Here is a 10,776-nt window from a genome sequence, read left to right on the forward strand (position 1 = left end):
CGGGTTCCGGACAGACACCCTGAACTGAGACCCCACGCCGCAACCCCCCAGCTCACCCACCCCCGGGTTCCAGACACACAGACACCCTGAGACCCCGCGCCGCAACCCCCCAGCTTGGCCACCCCCGGGTTCCGGACACACAGACACCGTGATCTGAGACCCCGCGCCGGAACCCCCCAGCTCGGCCACCCCCGGGTTCCGGACACACAGACACTCTGAGACCCCGTGCCGCAACGCCCCAGTCGGCCACCCCCGGGTTCCGGACACACAGACACCGTGAGATAGTAAACATGTGCCACTGTCTAAAGCCACTACATTTTGGGGTAATTTATTTCACAGCAATAGCTACCTGATATGCTTGGGGTTTCCACATGGCCCCTGAGCACAGATAAGGACAGTGGGTTGGGGGCTTTCTACACAGAAGGCCTCCCTGCCCTCCCCTCCACCTTTTGTGCCCTTACTCACTGCACTCCTGCCACACGGCTTCCTCACTGTTCTTCACATGTGCCAGGCACAGTCCTGCCCCAGGACCTTTGCCCACACTTCTCTGATTAGGATGCTCTTCCCCATTTCACCATTCAGGCCTGGATCAAAAGTCTCCTCAGAGAGACCCTCCCTGCACGCCTGGCTGAGACGGCTCCCTAACCCATTCTCCAACCCCCTATCATAACTCCTACCCCTGCTCAGTTCAAACCTTCTCTTTATGCCTTTGGTCCTCCAGGGGCTGCTCTCTTAGAGGCCAGGAGCCTCCTGAGGCAGGAGTCACGTCTTGCTTCACCGCTATGGCTCAGGGAGGCCTGTGCCAGGCACAGGACAGGGCCACCAGCACCTGCTCCCTTCTCCCTGGTGGTGACAACGGGAGTCACGACAAGGTCTGGGGCCCAGGGTACTAAGGGCTTGGCTCAGGAGGCAAATGGGGGAGCAGGAGCCTCCGGGCACAGCCTGCTTTTTGTCTCCAACCACTGAGCCACCAACTCTGATGCTCCAGTCAGCTCCAGCGACCGGCTAGAAAGTAGCAGGAACGTGGACACAGTAACAAAGAGCTGACTTCTGCTGAATGTGGGGCCAGCACCATCTGGTGCACCTACATGTGATTCATCAAACCCTCCCCACAGCCCTGTGAGGTTGGTACTATGGCTACCTACATTTAGCCGAGGCTCCGAGAGGCCAAGTCAGGTCACTGGCCTGAGGTTACCCAGGAAAAAGTGGGAATGGATGAATGTGATTCCGGGCAGTCAGGCTCCAGCCTGAGCCACAAGCACACGGAGGGAAGGAGATGGGGAAGAACCAGCCATGCTAGAGCCAGCAGAGCCTCCCAGGCAGAAGGAGGACCCAGTGCAAAGGTCCTGGGGCAGGACTGTGCCTGCAGAGTTGGGGAATCAGCACAGAGGCCCCAGTGGCTGGAACAGAGTAAGGACATGAGGACAGGGATGGGACAGGCCTTGCTGCCATTGTCACTGTGAGGACCCACGTGTGGCCTGTTAAGATGAAGGTCTGTCTCCAGCCGCTCCCAGACTGGGGGTTTCCTGGAGGCAAGCCCGGGATCCACCTTGGCCCCTGCTACGACTGGAGGCCAGGCCAGGGCTGGAGTCTGATCCATTTGCTGAATGAATATCCATGCCACCCGTGCAGCTCAAGAGAGCGGGAGAGGGTGGGAATCCTTGACCCCTGGGTGCTGGCCTCTTCCTGTGCTCCTTCTGGGCTCCCCTGGCGACGGGCTTCCCCCAGGCCTGGCAGACAGTAAGTGCTCAATAACGAGCTGATGAGCAACAGGAATGAGTGACTAGCGTGTGCAGAGTGGCATATTATACGGGTTTAAAAGAACATGGTGGGGGCGCCTGAGTGGCTCAGTCGTTAAGCGTCTGCCTTTGGCTCAGGTCATGATCCCAGCATCCTGGGATCAAGCCCCGCATCGGGCTCCCTGCTCGATGGGAAGCCTGCTTCTCCCTCCCCCTCTCCCCCTACTTGTGTTCCCTCTCTCACTATCTCTCTGTCAAATAAATAGAATCTTTGGAAAAAAATAAAATAAAAGAACATGGTGGCTCTGAGCTACACTGATAGGAACTAAGAGCCAAGCCAAACTGAATACGTTAAAGTATAAAATGCAGAACAGGGTTAGAAAATTCACATTTCCCCATTTCTTTTTTTTAAAGATTTATTTATTTATTTTAAAGAGAAAGAGAGAATGAGGGGGGAGGGGCAGAAGGAGAGAAAGAACCTCAAGCCAACTCCCCGCTGAGCACGGAGGGCTTGATCTCACGACCCTGAACCCAAGATCATGACCTGAGCCGAAACCGAGTCAGACGCTGAACCTACTGAACCACCCAGGTGCCCCTCACATTTCCCCATTTCAAAACTGACTACAAAGCCACAGTAACTGAGACAGTGTGGTCCTGGCATATAAAGACAGACAGAGACATCAGGGAGTGGTCCAGAATACGTCAGTGAGAACCCAGAAGTAAATGTACACGTCCACAGTCCACGGATTTTGACAAGGTTGCCAAGACCACTCCAAGGGGAAAGAAGAGTCTCAGCAAACGGCGCTGGGACAACTGGATTTCCACGCACAGAGAATGAAGTTGGACCCTATTTCACACCATATGCAGAAATGACTCAAAACGCAGGAGAAATCTAAACCAACGTAACAGATGCAACAATAAAGCTCTCAGAAGAAAATAGGCCTAAGTCTTCATCACGTTGGGTCAGGCCATGGTTTCTTGCATATGACAACTGAAGCACCAGCAACCAAGGGAAAATAAACTGGACTTACTCAAAATTAAAAACGTTTGTACTTTGGGGCGCCTGGCTGGCTCAGTTGGTGGAGCATGTGACTCTTGATCTTGGGATCGTGAATTCAAGCCCCATGTTGGGCATGGGGCCTACTTTAAAAATAAATAAATAAAATATATATTTTTTAATGTTTGCACATCAAAGGACACCACCAAGAAAGTGAAGAGACAACCTACAGCATGGGAGAAAATATTTGCAAATCACAGATCTGAGAAGGGAATAGTATCTAGAATACATAAAGAACACTTACAATTCAATAAAAAAAATAACTCAAATGAAAAATGAGCAAAGGGTCTGAACATGACATGTCTTCACAGAAGATGTACAAACAGCCAACAAGCCCATGAAAAGACGCTCCACATCACTGATCGGTCAGGGAAACACAGATCAAAACCGCAGTGAGAGCACTTCATGCCCACTGGGACAGCCAGAGTCAAAGAGACACACAGGAGCGAGTAATGTCCAGGATGGAGGGAAATCAGAGCCCTCAGGCACGGCTGGTGGGAATGGAAAGTGGGGCAGCTGCTGCGGATGAGTCTGGCAATTCTTCAAAAGGTTAAACTTAGAGTCTCCACACGACCCGGCACTTCCACTCCTGGGTGTCCACCCAAAAGAAATGACAACATCCATCCACACAAAAACCTGCCTGCACATGTTCGTGGACACACTATCCATAACAGACAAAAAGTGGAAACAATCCAGTGTCCGTCAACAGACAAATGGAGACACAAAACACGCTCTATCCATATTACAGAATGTCACTCAGCCAGGAAGAAGAGCGAGGTGCCCACACAAACTACCACACGGACGGACCCAGTGAGGGAAGTGAAGGGCGAAGGCATTCTAAGGGGGAGAGAGCACATGCAAAGGTCCTGTGGGAACAAGATGGGATGCCTTTGTGGAACAGCAAAGAAAGGGTTTGGTGTGGCTGGAGGGGAAGGTACACCTGGGGGTGCCGAGAATGGAGGCAGGGGGCAGTCTCCGGGGGCAGAGCCCTGACCAGCAGCCTACCCGTCCTCCCCAATCCTGAGATCTGTCCTGCTCCCCCCACCTCAATCTCACTGCACAAAGCAAATGCGTTTCCAGAGTGGTAAACAGGAAGCCTTGCAAAGGACGGGGGGAGGGTGGCCATTAATCCAGAACTTAGCAGGCCTTAGGCCAGTAGACAGTTTTTCAAACTCCGAGCATTCAAGAAAAAGAGAAAGGAGATTCCAGAACTTCCACCACCCTCGCCACAAACACGGTTACACACATGTCCATGCCAGACGCAGGCCTCCCACCAAAGTCCAGGGCCTGAGGCTGGAGAGCATCAGGTGGGCTTCCTGAAGAGGCAGGCAGAGGGCCAGCACTGAAGGGACTGGAGCAGGGGGTGGCTCACTCACAACAGCTCAGGTGGAAGGCCTCAGGTGGTGGGGCCGGGTCCACAGAGCACACGTCTGCCTGGGAGGAAGTCTTGTCTAGTCGGGGCCCTGGGAGACCTGCTGCCCCAGGTCTGAGTGTGATCCCGGACTGAATCCTGGCGAGGGGACAAAGACTGCCATCCAGGACAATTTTGGATTAACTGATAAAACGTGAATCCTGACTGCGGACCGGATTTAAACTTCTTAAACTTGATCCCCGCACTTAGCGAAGAGAATATCCTTGCTTATAGGATACATAGTTGCTCCTTATTTGCAGATCCCTTACCTGCAAATTTACCCACTGGCCATCTGCAGCCCCAAATCAATACTCCTGAGCCTTCCGAGGTCACCCATAGACACACCAGGGGAGTGAAAAATCTGTCACCTCCCGCCCATGTGTCCAGCAGAGGTCACTCTGCCTTCAGGTCTCTCTTTCTTGTACTACAGATAAGGGCCCTTTCCATGGCCTACTGAGGGACACATTTTAAATGTCTGTGCTTTCTGTCGGTGATTTTCAGTGTCCACAGCGGCCCCCGAGCGTAGAGCTGCCATGGTCTGGGGCTCCTGAGCCCAGAAGGCTGTGCGTGATGCGCCTCAGAAAACACACGTTAGACCAGCTTCCGCCGGCTGCCCTGAGTTCAGTGTTAGTGAATCAACAATACATAGTTTACAAAGAGTCTAAATAGAAACACACACACACGTGACACAAATTCCATGTTGAAAATGTCGTGACCAGAGGCTCATGGGGACCTAACCCTGTGTTCCTGCAGGAGGCCTGTTTCAGTATTCGCGAACTCCGTATTCGCGGAGACTTCACGGGACAGAACCGCTGGGAATCATGGGGAACCGGCTACACCCACGTATTAGGACAGGGGCATCATGTCTGCAGCTGACTCGCAATGACCCGCAGCACCTCTCTCTCTCTCTCACACACACACACACACACACGATAATACACATTCAGTAAAAAGATAACATCAAGTGGTGAAATGTCTGTCAGCAGCTGGTGAATCTCGGCTAAGGGCCGAATGCTGCAGTAAGCCTGCAACTTTTCCTGCAGGCTTGAAAATTTTCAAAATAAGATGTTAAAAAAGAAAAGGTAGGTATGAACACAGAAAACCACCTGGAATGGTGGTTATCTGCTCCTAGAAACAGAGAGCAGGAAACAGAAATCTTCCCTTCCTCCTGACCACAGGTCTGATTGTTGTTTTTTTAAAGGAAACATGTTATTACTTGTAGTTACAGACTTGCCTGCTGCAAGAACCAGGCAGATGAGTGGGACAGAATAGAAAGTCCAGAAATAGACCAGCCACGTGCAGGAATCTGGTATGTGATGAAGGTGGCATCTCAAATCGGGGAGGAAAGCAGATTATCCAGAAAGTGGAGTTGGGACGACCCTGAGCCACCTGGAAAAACATGGAACAGTAAACTCTCTTAACACCTTGTGTGAGGATAAATTCCAAATATAGCAAGACTTTGAAGGATTTTTTTTTTTAAGTGAAACTACAGAGGTACTAGAAAAATTATAACCTCAGAACAGGGAACACTTTTCCATCCGTGACACCAAACTGAGAAGCCATAAAAGGAGAGACTGATAAATTTGACCACATAAATAGAAAGATACCTGCCTGGCATTAATTACCGTTTTAAGAGAAGATGGGAAAAGACTACTCACGCTATGTCATAAATTAAAAACAAAAACCTTTCAGGATATATAAAGAGCTTCCACAAATAAATAAGAAAAAGACCTGAGAGACCAACTGGATATGGGAAAGATACAACTACCCAGTTCCCAGAAAACAAAGGGAGTTCTGAGATGTGAATTATTAAATGTGGGAATGGGGATGAGCAACGAGAAGGGGACTGACTAGCCCAAGCGCACCTCGGGGTGTCCTTCATACACAAATGCCCGAACTGCACCCCACTTCCTTAAACCTTCAACGGCAACCCCACGCATCCAGAATAAAGGCCAAGAAATGTGTGCATGGTGCACACACAAGACAGAAAGCAACTGTGACAAAATGTTGGGGGTTCCTTTTTCCAACCGAAGCCAAAATGCCTTCACACTGGCTCGAGCACGTGGGGCCCCTCGGGCTGGACCCGAAGCCCTCCAGGGTGGCTTGGTGGAGGAACGGGTGCAGGGCCCCGTGGCTAATCCCCCACATCTCTAATCCCCACACGCAGGCAGTCCAGCTGGCAACGGCAGGCAATCCCCAGTGGGGTCTCAACCGGCCTTGTCATGAGTGGTGACACAAGGCTCAGTCACAGTGGCAGGCGGTGTGGGCAGAAAGGCCTGGGAGCCCAAGATCCCCGGAGCCAACGTCACAGAGCCGTCATTCAGTGAGCACTACCCCGGGGCCGCAGGCCTCACCCTGCTCCTGTCCCCTGAATCCTTGGGACCCCGCTGCCCTCACCTTGAGAGGGGCCGAGATGGGGAGCAGGAACTTCACCTGCTCAGAGGCACAGTGTCTGTGGCAAGGCGGGGTCAGCCCCGGGTCAAGACCAAGGTCAAGACCCAGCCTGCCCCTCCTACATCAGCATGAGCCTGCTGGAACTTGCTCCTTCCCGGGCCCTCCCCACCGCCCCCCCACCAGCTCCAGGGCACAGGCTGATCCCTCCTGGGTTCCGCGGCTCCCTCACCCTCCTCAACCCCCACAGCCTCCATTCAGGCCCCCAGCCTGGCTCAGCACAGCTCACCTGCCACCTGCCGTGGGAAGCTCCTTCCCTACCAACCGGCCAGAGTACTGGGCCAGGGCCCCCCCGCCACAGCCCCACATGACTGGCCCTGCCTGTTTCAGGGTCCCCCAAAACACGGACTTTGTTTCCTTGGATCAAATGAATCAAGCTTGTTCCTACCTCAGGGCCTTTGCACAGGCTAATCCCTCTGCCTGGCACACTCGACCCGCGGCTGCATTCCTCCCTGACCACCCCAGCTGCAGCCAGCCCTGCACATGCATCACCACGACTGTTCCTTTCCCCACTACGCGCTCACCACTGACCAGCACGCTCTCCTCAGGGGATGGCAAACATTTTCCATAAAGCACAAGACCGTGAGTATTTCTGACTCTGCAGACCATAAGGTCTACAAGCAAAAGTCGTCACAGACAACATGTGAGTGGTTGGGTGTGGCGGTGTGGGAATAAAACTTCATTGACAGAAACTGGGGACGGATGGGCCTTGGCCCCAGAGGTCCAGGCTGCCGACCCCTGATCCTATCTGTTTACTTGTTCGCCATGAAAGCCGCGAGGGGGTGGCCAGGTCACTGCACCTAGAACCCCCGCTGGTCCACGGCAGGTGCGTGATCAAGGTTTAATGAGCACTGTTCAAGGACAAAGTAAGAAGCACCCGCGTGTCCTTGTGTACCCGGAGTCTGATAGTAGACCCGTAACTGTTCCAGGTTCTGCACAGAAACAGCAGACCGCATGTGGCCCCCTGGAACTCACCTGTCCCTCTGAGGAGGGAAACTCCCAGCACCCACATGGAGCTGGCTACCTGCCAGGGGCGCTTCTCAGGGCTTGCAAGTCCGCCCACTTGATGCAGCCCCATGAGACAGGTACACGCATCAGACCCATCTCACAGATGGAGACACTGAGGCAGCGTGTCCCCCTAGCTGGCCAAGGATGCACCTGGGATGTGAACCGAGCAGTCTAGCTCCCAAGGCCTCTCCGTGGAGGGGACTGAACCGTCAGAGGTAAAAGTGTCACACTGCCAAGAAGCATCCAGGGCAGAATTGCAACTGGGAGCTTTCTGCCTCCAAGGGACACAGCTGACAGGCAACAAGGGGGTGAGGGACCACTAGCCCACAACTACCGAGGAGGCCTCCGAAGACAATGCCCCACCCCAGCCCCGTGGGCCCCTGCTGTTTTTCAAGTGCACCAGGTCTTTGCCTGGGCTGCGCCATCTTCCTTTCCATTCTTCAGGCCTCCTGCAACGTTGGGGGAGGCCTCACTGGGAAGGAGATATTTGAGCAAAAACTTGAAAGAGCTAAGGAAGCAAACAACACAGATATGAAGGATGAATGTTCTAGACAGAGAGCACATGTGCAAAGGCCCTGGGGCAGGACCACGCCTGGTGGGTGGGAGAAACAGCAAAGGAGCCTGTGTGGCCAGAGCAGAGTGGGCGAGGGGGAAAGAGGGAGGAGGGGAGAGCAGGTCGCCCAGGGAGGTGGGTGCCCTGGAGGGCTATGGGCAGAGAAGGGTGGGACCTAAGTCAGTTTTTAATGGGAGTCTTCTGGAATGAGCTGTAGGGAGCAAGGAAGAGACGGGGTACCAGGCCAGCGATGGATGATGGGGCTAGACCAGGTGGGGCAGAGAATACAGGAAGAAGTAGGCAGACTCTGGGTCCATTCTGAAGACAAAACCAGCATAATCTGCCACCAGATCAGATGTGGGAGGGGGCTGGGGGGGCTGGGAATGAAGCCAACTGTTCTGTGATATCATGCAAGTCGGAAGGACAGGAGGGAAATGGCTCAGAAAACCAGACCACAGCTCAGGCCAAAAGCCCACAGGCAGATCACAGGTCCCAACAGTTGGCCCCGTGAATGCATCCAAGCCCCCAAAAGCCAGCGGAGAACTCCATCCGGCCCTTTCTGGACCAGGCCTCGGGAGCAAAGATCAGGGCATTTAAAGTAACCAGATTCTAAACACCAAGACATCCTTTCACCTCCATCACACTAGCCAAAACTAAGGAGGCTGGTAACATTCAGAGCTGGCAACACTGTGGCGAGGGTCTCTCTGAGCCCCTGCCAGACCTTTCTGGAAAGCCAGGAGGCATCAGATAACAATTTTCAAGCGGCTCACCACGGCCCAGCCATTCCAAAGCAGGGACTTCAACTGCTAGAAGTTAAAGCGCCACAGTCAGGGGCCATGTTCAAGGATGTTTACCACAGCATCGCTGGTAACAGCAAAAGGTGGATTCCAGAAGCAGCCAGAATGGTCCTCAGCAGGAGGCTGGTTGAACTAGTAATGGCTGGTGCCTAAAACGGGCTGTCTTTCCTCAAGCACTCTCAACATGCTGACGCACACTAACTCAGGTGAGGCTCATCGTAGCCAGCCCCAAGCAGGTATACACATCATCCCATTTTACAGATGGGGCTACAGAGGCTCAGAAAAGTCAAGGCATTTGCCCTTCAAAGTCACACAGCAACTGAGTGGAACCCAGGCAGTATAACTGGGCTTTGCCCCCTCTTAACCATGGCCCCGTACTCTCTCTCTCTGAAGAAAGTAATTGATACCAACAAGGGGCTGGGAAGTTCAGATTACTGCAGATAAAAAAGCAACCCAAATTATGGAATAACAGATAGAGTGAGACCAAAGGTTCTCATCTAGGGTGACTGTGTCTCCAGGAAACCCTGGAGATGTCTGGGGACATTTATGGTCATCACAACTCAGGGGCGGTGCTCCTGGCATTGAGCGGCCGGGGCCAGGGATGCTGCTCAGCCCCCTCCAGTGCCCAGGAAGCTACCTCCAGAACAGAATTTTCCAGCTCAAAACGTCAATAGTGCCGAGGCAGAGAGCCCCTGGTGTGGCACGGAACCATCTTGGCAAAAAATAAGCAGACGTGTTTATGGATTTCTACATTTCTATGAGCAGCAGGAAAAGCCTGGACGGTTTTCACCCAAACTTAGGATTTACATCAGGAGAAAGGAGTTTGGAAAGGGAGCAGTAGCTCTTAATTTTAGAGTGAGTGAGCTAAACGATTTCCCAAGGGAGTCAGACTTCTGCGGATTTTGGTGACAGGCAGTCAGGGCTGGCCCCTTATCTTCCAGGTCCCCATGCTTAGACCCAGCTGCTGCTGGGCCTGGGACCTTATCTGCCCTCATCTGGCTCACTGAGCCCCTAATAAAATAAATGTTTGCTATGCGGCTTTCTTGTGGTCACTGAGTCTTGGGCTGTTTTGTCTCTGACCAGCCCCAGTTGGAGGGCTGATGGTGGAGGTCAGGGGTCTGATAAAGGAGCGTGGCTGGGTCCCGGAACCACGTCTAGGGCTAGCCAGGCCAGGGCACCAATCCCCAGCCAAGAACAAGGGCGAGGCAACCGGATGGTCAAAGGAAGCAGGTCATCTACCGAGCGCTTCCAGATGGCAGTAGGGACAGAAGCGGCGGGAGCCTTTCAGAGCCCGGGGCAGGGGGTGGGGGGGGGGACTCTCGCTGGCCCCAGTGCTCTCTCTCCAGACATTTCGTCCATCCCCCGCCCCCCCCCTCAGCCACACAGCATATCCCGCCTGCCAAGGAAGCTTCAGGAGGCCTGGGGGAGAAGGAGGACGGATGTCCGTGTGGGTGTCTGCAGGGCCTCTGCTAGCGAGGGCTGCCTGATGAGAGCAGAGGATCCTGCAGATCCGGAAACTTCTGTTTGGAAGCTTGAGAATGTGACCCAGAAGGAAGCTTGGAGGAGAAGATTCCTCTGGGCAGCGGCCCAGCTCTGCTGCTGCCCATGGCACAGCAGGCCAGGAGCCCGCCGGGAGCTGGGCCGGGCCACGTCGCTCCTCACACCTGCTGTTCCGGAGGGCGAGGGAGGAAACAGTGCCCTACACACCAACAGTCGCCCTCCAGTGTCCAGGGAGAAGGCTGGGGAGGGGAGTGACTCTT

The 10,776-nt window shown here is 53.8% G+C and overlaps 1 protein-coding gene across 4 annotated transcripts in view; it reads right to left on the reverse strand.

The window, feature by feature from the left end:
- The window catches only part of PIP5K1C (phosphatidylinositol-4-phosphate 5-kinase type 1 gamma), a 50,025-nt gene that overhangs the window by 38,545 nt on the left and 704 nt on the right, over positions 1-10,776 (reverse strand). The gene's annotated exons all lie outside the window — the stretch shown is intronic.

Source organism: Leptonychotes weddellii, chromosome 1, assembly GCF_054177405.1.
Source record: "Leptonychotes weddellii isolate Sample4059 chromosome 1, ASM5417740v2, whole genome shotgun sequence".
In the NCBI taxonomy this organism is placed as follows: Eukaryota; Metazoa; Chordata; class Mammalia; order Carnivora; family Phocidae; genus Leptonychotes; species Leptonychotes weddellii.